Consider the following 11,195-nt stretch of genomic DNA (forward strand, 5'->3'; position numbering starts at 1 on the left):
CCCATAGGCTGCACAACAGATAATCCCTGGGGGCTGGGGTGGGGGAGGAGGTCTGAAGTGCCAATTAATCATAGCATATACTGCTGGAAAAATTTCAGGTCAGAAGTGGAAATTTATACAGCCATCTGCATTTAAATAGTGGTTTCTAAAAGTAAAATATATAGAAGAAGGTGCGGTTGAGGCTACAAGTTATGGCTTAAGACCTTCTGAATACTACTGAACTCTTTAATGCACAATCATAAATTTTAATAAATACAATTATTTGGTGTGCAGTTGAAGTCTCATTATCATACTAACCAAAGGCAAATTTGTAGACCAGTCTGATCCTTGGACTTGATTGGAAGCAATCTCAGGACATTCAAATGAGAATATTTTTCACATGGGACAAACGATGAAAAATAGTTTTGATTTTACTGTCCTAACAACACGGCAGTTAACAACCACACTCCCCCTCATTATGATGGAGTGTTCACTCCATGGAATGGAAATGTCTGTCAATGACTCCGTTCTCGTTACCAGAGTTGTTAATGCAAACTGATGAAATGCCCCCTTTCTTGCGTGAGACCTCGGCCAGAAATCAAAGCCTGTGGCATTTCTTTTATATTTTTGTGGGGACTCACTGTACTTTCTTTAAAGTTTCAAACATCAACATGTGGAGGGACTGTGGCTGTATCTGCCCACGAGACACGCAGGCTTTGAGTCATTGCCTTAAGTGTCTTTCTCCTCCCAGAGGAACATAGGATGCAGTGCTAGGATGTGTAGGAAGGAGGTCTCCTACTGCCCTGGCTGTAGGGTGTGAAGTGAAGAGAAGCCAACCAAGGGACAGTATCTGAGAAGAAATGCACATTAACTCCAGAGAGATCATCCCCCCAACCCTGGCCCATCACCAGGCTATAAGGCCCCAGATAGAGCAGACACATGGAAATTGAAATAACGGTATACAAAGATGGGACAACCAAAAGACTGTTGGAGGATCTGAAGCAGAAGGTGGAAGGGAGAGCCTGAGAAATTCCTGAGGCGGAAAGAATAAGTTAAGCTTTTACTTTATTTCTGAACTTCCCTTCCTACTGTTTCTCTAGTTCTGACTTCCTCACTGTCGACCCTGCTTTAGCACTCATTCCCCTGTATTACATTTGGTTACATCAAGGATGGTCTTATCTGATAGGTGGTGATGTAGGTCTTAAAAAAAAGATTATAATTAATGTTTTTGTATCTGTGGGTTAGGCATAAAATAGGGTCTCAATATTGGGGGAGTTTACTTTTTAAATCAGACAGTGGTGTCCTACTGCATTTAGAATAGGACCCAACTTCTGACCATGGACTACAACATGAATCATTCCTACCTCTCTAATTTTATCTCAGCCTGCCATCTACCTTGTTTAATATGACTTCGTTAAAATAGCTTTTTTCCCCCCTTCTATTTCCTGAATGCCCCAATCTCTCTGTAAACAAATTATTCCTTTTGCCTGGACTTTCCTTTCCTTCCTCTCTGCATATGGCTGGGCTTTTGTTGTTCTTATCTTTCAGTTCTCAGCTCAAATGATATAAAAAGGTTTCCAGGCTATGCAATATAAAGCACATCCACCATGTTATTCTCTTTCATAGCACTCAGCTTTTACCCCAGGAGGATGATCAACATCCTTATTTACCCAGGAATCAGAGGTTTCCTGGGATGAGGGTCTTTCAGTACTAGGACAGTCTTAGCTAAACCAGGATGGCTGGTTACCCTATGTATAGAACCTACTTGATTTGAACTACATTTTTGTTCATTTACTTGTGGAATATCTATCTCTCCCATTAAGAATTATAGTCCATGGAGGTGGGGGCCATGTTTTTGTTCACCATTATGCACCCTCTAACTCTCATCATACCAGACACTTCATAGGCACTCAGTAGATGTTGAATGAGTGAATGAATGAATAAATGAATCAAAACTCCAGATACTGGCAGTTGAGAAAAAGAAATTTACATGTGGAGTTAGCTACACAAAGTTAAAGTTGTTAGATGTGGAGGGTTCTGTTAAGTAGAGAGCCCCAGATGCTTTGTTCTTCCTATAAGTGGTGGGAGGTGGTGACACGGCCAGGAGAGAAAACCGTGAGCAGCGTGAGACAGAGCAGGGACTGGATTCAGGTTCCTTCGACCCTATGAAACCTAGCCACGCTTGGCTGCCTCAATAAGGGAAAATAAAAGCTAAAACTATGCCTCTTAAGTAGTAGATCTTGCAGGAATACAGAGGGAGGGTGTTTGCTGAAAGGAGGATGCTTACTACAAAGACTGGCAAAGACCAGACCAAACCAGTCTGCACCAAGATGGATATCAGGGCTGACTTTCACTGATCCCTTTCCTTCGTTATAATACTAAAAATCATGCCCAGGGTGGAGATTTAACATGTTAATTAGACCTGTGACACATGAAGAAGCATAACCTTTAAGTGTGTAGGTGCTAATAAATTTCTGCCTCTACATGCTTAGAGGTCACTCTTTCCCCACTTAAGTTTTTTTAAAAAACTCTCCCAAATTCCTTATCTCAGTGAGATCATATGATACTTGTCTTTCTCTGATTGACTTATTTAGCTTAGCATAATACTCTCTAGTTCCACTGATATGAGGAATTTGAGAAACAAGACAGAGGATCATAGGGGAAGGGAGGGAAAAATGAAACAAGATGAAACTAGAGAGGGAGACAAACCATAAGAGACTCTTAATCTCAGGAAACAAACTGAGGGTTGCTGGAGTGGTGGGGGTGGGAGGGATGGGGTGGCTGGGTGATAGACATTGGGGAGGGTATGTGCTATGGTGAGCGCTGTGAATTGTGTAAGACTGATGGATCACAGACCTGTACACCTGAAAAAAGTAATACATTATATATTAACAAAAAAACTCTCCCAAATGTTGGTGAGGATGTGGAGAAAGGGGAACCCTCTTACACTGTTGGTGGGAATGCAAGTTGGTACAGCCACTTTGGAAAACAGTATGGAGGTTCCTCAAAACATTAAAAACAGAGCTACCCCATGACCCGAAAATTGCACTACTGGGTATTTACCACAAAGACACAGATGCAGGGAAAAGAAGGGCCATATGCGCCCCAATGTTCATAGCAGCCATGTCCGCAACAGCCAAACTGTGGAAAGAGCCGAGATGCCCTTCAACAGACGAATGGATAAAGAAGATGTGGTCCATATATACAATGGAATATTACTCAGGCATCAGAAAGGATGAATACCCAACTTTGACATCAACATGGATGGGACTGGAGGGGATTATGCTCAGTGAAGTAAGTCAAGCAGAGAAAGTCAATTATCATATGGTTTCACTTATTTGTGGAACATAAGGAATATCATGGAGGACATTAGGAGAAGGAAGGGAACAATGAAGGGGGAGGGATATCGGAGATTAGATGAACCATGAGAGACTATGGACTCTGAGAAACAAACTGAGGGTTCTAGAGGGGAGGGGGTGGGGGGATGGGTTAGCCTGGTGATGGGTATTAAAGAGGGCACGTTCTGCATGGAGCACTGGGTGTTATATGCAAACAATGAATCATGGATCACCACATCAAAAACTAATGATGTACTGTATGGTGACTAACATAATAAAAAAATAATTAAAAAAACAAAAACAAAAACAAAACCTCTCTCTAACCCCCTCTCAGGGAATCAACCTGGGATTCTTTCCTTTGTGCTGTCTTTCTTGTGTTCAAGAAAAAGTCCCAATAAAGCCTTGCCTGAAACTCTCATTTGACCACTTGTCAATTTTTTTTTTAAGATTTTATTTATTTATTTGACAGAGAGAGACACAGCGAGAGAGGGAACACAAGCAGGGAGAGTGGGAGAGGGAGAAGCAGGTTTCCCGCGGAGCAGGGAGCCTGATGCAGGGCTTGATCCCAGGACCCTGAGATCATGACCTGAGCCAAAGGCAGACGCTTAACGACTGAGACACCCAGGTGCCCCACCACTTGTCAATTTCTATTGCTTAGCGAGCCCGAGGGCCTGGTTCAGTAAGAAGTGGATGGGATCATGTCAGAGAAACCAAACAAGTCATTTCAAGAGTAAGGTTGCTTCTATATTTCTTTTGGTTTTATCATCCAAAAGTCCAGGGACCATGTATTCGAAGGACGTTCTTCTGATTAATTCAGATTAATACTTTATAAAGAAGCCACATTGACTATATAAAATATACAGTTGGAAACAATTCTCCAGAAAGATTTGGCCATTGTGTCAAATTAAACAGAGGTTTACAGAAGAGGCTGAAGACAAAAGGAGTTAAAGTGGGGAAAACCAGTTCATTCATCATCCATCCGTATATACAGCCAACCATCCGACTGTAATGTAATATGCAAAAGGCAGTAGGAGTCATAATAATGAACTTCTTGATACTTGCTCTACCAAGAAACATATTCCTAAATATGTGAAAGTTACGATACGTGAGAAAATTTTGGATTAGAGTAGGAAGAGAGAAGGCTGGGGATGAAATACAGTCCCAAGATTTATAGCAACATCAACCCAGATCTACACTGTGATTCTTCCTCCTGCAGGGTGCCGGGTCCTCATTAGAGCAGTTGAGCTGTAAGGGACCTTCGAGAACTTCTAGCTGCTATTTCTCAAAGTGCAGCTACTGGAAAATTCTCCCATAAGATGTCCTAAAAAAACATTTCCTGTTCGAAGCCATTAGGAAAATGTTGCATCGCATTTGTGGGATTCATAATGCCTATGTGATAAGGGTAGCATTTTGAGAGATTTAAATACTTTTTTCCTTTCCTGTAGCTTTGGGGTTCTCTCATTGAATCAGGACCTGTCCTCACTACCTAAGGGAGGGCTGTGGAGGCTGGAAAGCAGAAATCACCCGGTGGGGGCGGGGGGGGGGGGCGGTGAGGTTGGACATATTTAGAGGGATCTGGAGGTCTTGGAAGAAAGAGAACCTCTGCCTTGTTTCCTGAATACAGATGATGTTGTGATGCTAAGACCCCAAGAGGGAATGGCTTATGGGTATGTCTAGGCAGATGGGACCATACACAGTCCTGTGAGTCCTGTGATACAAGCATGACATAAAAGTATCAAGGAGCCAATTAGACCAGAGGTTGGCAAACCACAGCCTGCAAGCCAAATCCAGTCCACCATCTGTTCTTTGCATAGCACACAAGCTAAAATTGGTTTTTACGTTTTAAATGGTTAAAGAAAAAAATGTACATATTATATAACATTTATGGCTTAGCACTTTTGCACTGTAATGACAGAACTGGTAGGAGCAGAGTTGAGTTAGCTACAAGAATCTGAATGGCCTGCAAAATCTAAACTATTTTCTATCTTTCCCTTTACAGAAATACCTTGCTGATCCCTAATGTAGACAATCCCAAGAGCAAACTTTGTGGATTAATGACTTAGGACAAAACGGGCTACCTATATTCTCTGCCCCTGGAGATTTCAGAATCAAGTCTCCCAATGTGACTGAAGAGGAGTCAGTTTGGCAGAATGGGAGCTAGAAATATAATTTCATTATACACCATGGCTTGTGCCTGAGATTCATATTTGTTAAACATGTTAAGATGATAAAGGTTCTGGGAAGTCCTGCTGTCAAACATATTTAACTAATGTTTTTCTTTTTCTTTTTTTTTAAGATTTTATTTATTTGACAGAGAGAGACAGTGAGAGAGGGAACACAAGCAGGGGGAGTGGGAGAGGGAGAAGCAGGCCTCCCACGGAGCAGGGAGCCTGATGTGGGGCTCCAACCCAAGACCCCGGGATCATGACCTGAGCCGAAGGCAGACGCTTAATGACTGAGCCACCCAGGCGCCCCTAACTAATGTTTTTCTAAATTATTTAATCATGCACTTTTTGTTAGATCTAGTGTCCTATGAAATCAAGTATTCTTTTCTAAGGAGCACATTTTAGAACATGCTGTTGTATTCGAATCTCATAGGGGGAAAAGCTGAGAATAAAAGCTGATAACTTGGACAAGCTTACAGAACTGGTAGATAGAAGTACTGGATTCCGGTTCTGTTAACTCCAATGCTTTCCCTAATAGATTCTTAAAACTCTACAAACCATTTTAATTTAATCAGCCAAAATTTGTCAAAACCAGATAGCTGACAGATGCAGTAAGGCTATCTGGACTGATATGAGTGTTTGACTGGAAAATCAGTACAAGCTATGTGGTTTTCATGAAGTGCATAAAAACTCACTAGCAGCAGAGTTTCAAGTGATTCCACAATTTATGTCTTTTTGAAAACATTTTGAATAAATTGATCAGTCAATACAATGGGAAACAATATTCTGCTAAACAATTTACTAGATTGAATTTTGATAGAATTGACCATCTGTTTAAACTGTCAGGCCAATTCAGGTTGTATCTCGAGGACAGGCCAAAATGCTTGCTGAGAGTAAATACAAAACTTTTTTTAAAGTGAGGGAAAAATTAAATTTTCTGATCAGGCAGAAAAGGTACAGACTTAGTCAATCTCTGCCTTCAAAGCAGTCTCTTTGCTGAAATTGGCAAATTGGTTACTTTCATCAGTTTCAGCCTCTGTCAATTTCAGCAGCCTGGAACAGTCACACAAACACATCAATTTCAGCCCTAGAAACTTGTCTCTTTTGAAATTGACAGGAACTAAAATGAAGGAGAACCAAAGTGTCAGGCTCTCTGGAGGCTTTGGGAAGCCACTGATATTGAGTGACCTCTTCAGCAGGCCTGGTGCTCCAGGCCCCTGTTCCTGCTGCCTCAATGTCTTGGCTCCACACCAAGTCACTGTCTCTAGGATCCTGTAATAAGGGGTATCTCAAAGAGGCCATACATCCTCAAAGTGAGGTCTTAAAGTCAACTGTAGCTCAGAGTAAAATTGGCATAGTACAAAGTATTATGGTTTCAGAATTTGAAAGCTCTGGGACTACCACTTCATAGGCGATGAACTCATTTAACTTTGAAGGTTCTTCTATGATCTGTAAATTGTAGTTGGTGATGTCTGTGTTCTAAATAATAATCATGATGCTAATAATGGTTAATATTTATTGAACATAATTATTTTCCATGTGTTGCCCTATATAATCTTTGATCAGCTTTTTATGATAGTTTTAAAAGAAAAAGCTAGGGGATAGAGAAGTAACTTTACCAATGTTACATGATTAATAAATCTTCACTCCCGGATTGTTTTATTAAGGGTTAAATAACAGGATAAATTAATCCTGTAAGGTTGCTAACCAAGATGATAAATCTATAAAGCAGCCAAAAACATTTATTTGAGGTTTTAGGGATGGCAATCCTGGAGACCCAGAGTTAGCTGAAATCAAATGCTTGCTCTGAATTTGCCACTGGGGAGTGCAAGTTTATAGAGGCGAAAACCACAAAGTTAACAAAAGTTGTTTAGAAACAATTATGATTGGGGCTGGCAGGGTCAAACTGACTAATACAAGACTGGCTATTTAGCTAGGAGATATTACATTATCTCTATTTTAGTCCAAAGTAGAAGGCTGTGTTCTAGCAGGTGGTTAGCTGCAATTGACAAAAGTCAAAAGTTCTCTTTGTTCTGAGAGTTGAAGCAGGAGACATACACAGGCCCGGCTTCCTCAATATCCTCCGGACCCTATTTTGAGTCTCTTTTCTTAGCAATGCTTAGCTTATTTTGGAATCATCTTTAGGAAGGGTTAAATAATAGGATTAATCAATTGTGTTAAGCGTTGAATTTTTTTTTTTTTTTAAACCAGAACGTTTATTGTGTGACTAATCGTTGAAATCCTCAAGATGAACTGAATGCTGCAACAGCTGCCCTCTTGGGCTTAGGTGTTGTTCCTTCACGGAATCCATGCCTGAATCTGCAGTATACAATTTTTAGGTGCCTCATTTGACCGGTCCCAGTGGTGTTTTATCTTTTAGCCTTGGCACTCCAGTTATACTTTCTCTGGCGCTTGGCAGGATAGCCGCAATTACCACATGTGGACTTCTGACGATGGTAGGCCTTCGAGCCACAGCGGCGGCACGACGTGTGCGTCTTGTTGCGACGCTTTCCAAACGATGACGTCCCCTTCGTCATCTTGTTTCCGCAGCAGACCCTAAAGAGCAATAATAAATAATTTTAGAAACTATTAAGTGTTATGCTATGCACTTTAGGTGTTGTTATTATTGTATCCGCTGCTTTATATTCTCATTAAAAATGTGTTCTCACCACCTTGTATAATCTTGCAGTCAGTGTGCTCAGACTTGATTTAAAGAGGGATCTAATCCAGGTTAAACATATTTCACTACCAAATACAGATCCTCATCCCAAATACCTGGGATAAGAACCACAAGACATTCAAGGATAATTTTAAGTTCTCTGTGCATAACTTCTGTTAAGGCTAAAACTTACTCTATTCTGGCTGAAATATTTCCATTTCCCTGGTTTCTTTATAAAATGAATTTCAAGACCAATGGTGTGCATACTTGCCTATAAATGTCCTTGGACATCATTCAGTGATGTCCATCCTAGCACTGTTAACATAGATATATGCTCATTCTCCTCCTCAGTCTTCCTCCTTATTCTAGTTATTTGGTGAAGAATTTGTTTGGCATCTCAATAAATTTAAGGCTTTTCAAGAGGCTTCTAAAAACAGACATATAGACCAATGGAACAGAATAGAGAACACAGATATGGACCCTCAACTCTATGGTCAAGTAATCTTTGACAAAGCAGGAAAAAATATGCAGTGGAAAAAAAAGACAGTCTCTTCAATAAATGGTGCTGGGAAAATTGGACAGCTATGGAGAATGAAACTCGACCATTCTCTAACACCGTACACAAAGATAAACTCAAAATGGATGAAAGACAGGAATCCACCAAAATCCTAGAGGAGAACATAGGCAGTAACCTCTTCGACATCGGCCACAGCAACTTCTTTCAAGATACATCTCCAAAGGCTAGTGAAACAAAAGCAAAAATGAACTTTTGGGACTTCATCAAGATAAAAAGCTTCTGCACAGCAAAGGAAACATTCAACCAAACAAAGAGGCAACCCACAGAATGGGGGAATGTGCTTGCAAATGACACTACAGATAAAGGGCTGGTATCCAAGATCTATAAAGAACTTCTCAAGCTCAACACCCAAAAAACAAATAATCAAGTCAAAAAGTGGGCAGAAGACGTGAACAGACACTTCTCCCAAGAAGACATACAAATGGCTAACAGACCCATGAAAAAATATTCATCATCATTAGCCATCAGGGAAATTCAAATCAAAACCACATTGAGATACCACCTTACACCAGTTAGAAGGGCTAAAATTCACAAGACAAGAAACAAATGTTGGAGAGGTTGTGGAGAAAGGGGAATCCTCTTGCACTGTTGGTGGGAATGCAAGTTCGTACAGCCACTTTGGAAAACAGTGTGGAGGTGCCTCAAAAAATTAAAAATAGAGCTACCCTATGACCCAGCAATTGCACTCCTGGGTATTTACCTCAAAGACACAGATGTAGTGAAAAGAAGGGCCATATGCACCCCAATGTTCATAGCAGCCATGTCCGCAACAGCCAAACTGTGGAAAGAGCCGAGATGCCCTTCAACAGACGAATGGATAAAGAAGATGTGGTCCATGTATACAATGGAATATGACTGGGCCATCAGAAAGGATGAACATCCAACTTTTACATCAACATGGATGGGACTGGAGGGGATTATGCTCAGTGAAATAAGTCAAGCAGAGAAAGTCCATTATCATATGGTTTCACTTATTTGTGGAACAGAAGGAATAGCAGGGAGGACATTAGGAGAAGGAAGGGAACAATGAAGGGGGGGCGGAATCGGAGGGAGAGACGAACCGTGAGAGACGATGGACTCTGAGAAACAAACTGAGGGTTCTAGAGGGGACGGGGGTGGGGGGATGGGTTAGCCCGGTGATGGGTATTAAGGAGGGCACGTATTGGGCGCCTGGGTGGCTTAGTCATTAAGTGGTGCCTTCGGCTCAGGTCATGATCCCAGGGTCCTGGGATCGAGCCCCGCATCCCGCTCCCTGCTCAACGGGAAGCCTGCTTCTCCCTCTCCCACTCCCCCTGCTTGTGTTCCTGCTCTCGCTATCTCTGTCTCTGTCAAATAAATAAATAAAATCTTTAAAAAAAAAGGAGGGCACGTACTGCATGGAGCACTGGGTGTTATACGAAAACGATGAATCGTGGATCACTGCATCAAAAACTAGTGATGTACTGTATGGTGACTAACATAATAAAATAAAATTTAAAAAAGAAGATATATAGAAAGATGATAAAGATTATTTCTCATGTTTTGGTCCTCTCTCGGTTTCCTTCCTTCTTTCCCCATTAGTATCTCCTTCCCTCCTCCTTTTTTTCTTTCCACAAGTATTCACTGAGTTCCTACCATGTGACCAGCATTTTGTGACTAACACTTTGCTAGGTGCTGGGACAAGATATATCCAGTTTCTTTCCTTGTATCACTTAAAATCTAGTGAAGTTTGACATTAAATGAAAATTATTTATAAATGGCAATATGATAAGTATGCAGAAAAAAAATACAGGATGTCTTGAGATAGAATAACATCTCCCTTACTTAGACTAGGAGATGAGGAAGGCTAGAATTGAATCCCCAGACTGTTAGTGCTTCTCCCACATGTACATGATTTCTAGGGTTTTCACATAAATGCCAGCCCACACTCCTCCTTCTTTTGAGGACTACACATAATGAGAAGCATAGTCACGCCTGGCTTTCCAATTCAGTCATGAAAATGGACAGAAAGCAGTAATAAAGTCTACCCTTTCTTAATCTAGTTGTCTTAACAGCCAAGGCTAATAAACAATTTGGCAATTCAATTAGTTCATTGGACAAGGATCTGGAAACCACTAATCTTGTCAACTGTACACATTTAATTTTAAACTCCTTTCTTCTATGCACTCTCATTTTGAGGTTTCACAGGCGACTGTGATATAGATTTGAAACTTAAACTCAGCCTTGAAAAGGAAAAGAAAGGGCAGGAAGGAAGCAGCCTGACATGATGAAGCTCCCACAAAGCAGCATTTACTGTGCCTAATAGGCTCTGTCTGTCTAAGCTGACCCACCAGTTCAGGTGGACTCTTCATAATTTGGCATTTTTTTCTCTAAAAGCGGAGGTGAAGTGTACTCGTATAGCCTTCCCAAGACTCATTTGTTTGAGAGCTAATTCATTACCTCGAGAATTCTCTTCAGCAGTATCTCCTTCCATCCCCCACACTGAGAGCCTGTGACCT

At 41.1% G+C, this 11,195-nt stretch overlaps 1 pseudogene; it reads right to left on the minus strand.

The window, feature by feature from the left end:
* Nucleotides 1-7,696: 7,696 nt before the first annotated feature.
* Nucleotides 7,697-8,019, minus strand: LOC113910245 (annotated as a pseudogene).
* Nucleotides 8,020-11,195: the final 3,176 nt, after the last annotated feature.

Source organism: Zalophus californianus, chromosome 6 (genome assembly GCF_009762305.2).
Source record: "Zalophus californianus isolate mZalCal1 chromosome 6, mZalCal1.pri.v2, whole genome shotgun sequence".
NCBI lineage: Eukaryota > Metazoa > Chordata > Mammalia > Carnivora > Otariidae > Zalophus > Zalophus californianus.